The sequence below is a fragment of the Etheostoma cragini genome, chromosome 3, assembly GCF_013103735.1.
Source record: "Etheostoma cragini isolate CJK2018 chromosome 3, CSU_Ecrag_1.0, whole genome shotgun sequence".
Classification (NCBI taxonomy): Eukaryota; Metazoa; Chordata; class Actinopteri; order Perciformes; family Percidae; genus Etheostoma; species Etheostoma cragini.
This window is the reverse complement of record NC_048409.1, coordinates 30,181,483-30,182,053: the sequence shown is the minus strand read 5'-3', so window position 1 is coordinate 30,182,053 and position 571 is coordinate 30,181,483. Positions and strand designations below refer to the sequence as shown.

At 37.3% G+C, this 571-nt stretch overlaps 1 protein-coding gene across 1 annotated transcript in view; it reads right to left on the bottom strand.

The window, feature by feature from the left end:
- LOC117938859 (olfactory receptor 11A1-like) overlaps positions 1–571 on the bottom strand; it is a 6,116-nt gene that overhangs the window by 4,253 nt on the left and 1,292 nt on the right. The gene's annotated exons all lie outside the window — the stretch shown is intronic.

Sequence of the window (571 nt, the reverse complement as noted above, 5' to 3'; positions counted from 1 at the left end):
GAGATATCAGAGTGGGGGGGGGGGTATTTCTATTTTCTTCATAGTTTTCTAAATAACGTATTGATGTTTAAGCATTAGTTTACATTTTACCAATGTTAAGATAATTATTTCTCAAAGAATGGACAAAATCACTGGAGTTGTCTTAAAGATCATTTTTACTTGCAAACAGAATCAGTTTTACAGCAAATACAGAAAGATAACTGAAGCATGTTCACAACTGAGTCTTTTAAAGGAGTTGGGAGTCAAGTTAGTTATTCAGTGGATTGAATCAGCAGCTTTTCTTCTCATCTCGGGCACGGCATCTCCTCCACAGCATGCGTTCTTCCTTCAGGGACACATCCTGGGCTCTTTGCGAGGCCCCCTTAGCTTTCAGGATTAACACATGAGACACAGAAATACCAAACCAGCAGCTTGGATGCAAATGATTTAAAAAAGAAACAAATGTTCTAAGCGTGATTTTTCTAACAACCAAAGATAAGACATTTACATGAGGTACGTATTTTAGTCATTTGCAGTCCATACATTAAAGGGTTAAAGAGCGGTTGGCAGGTCAGGAAATATAATGATAAAA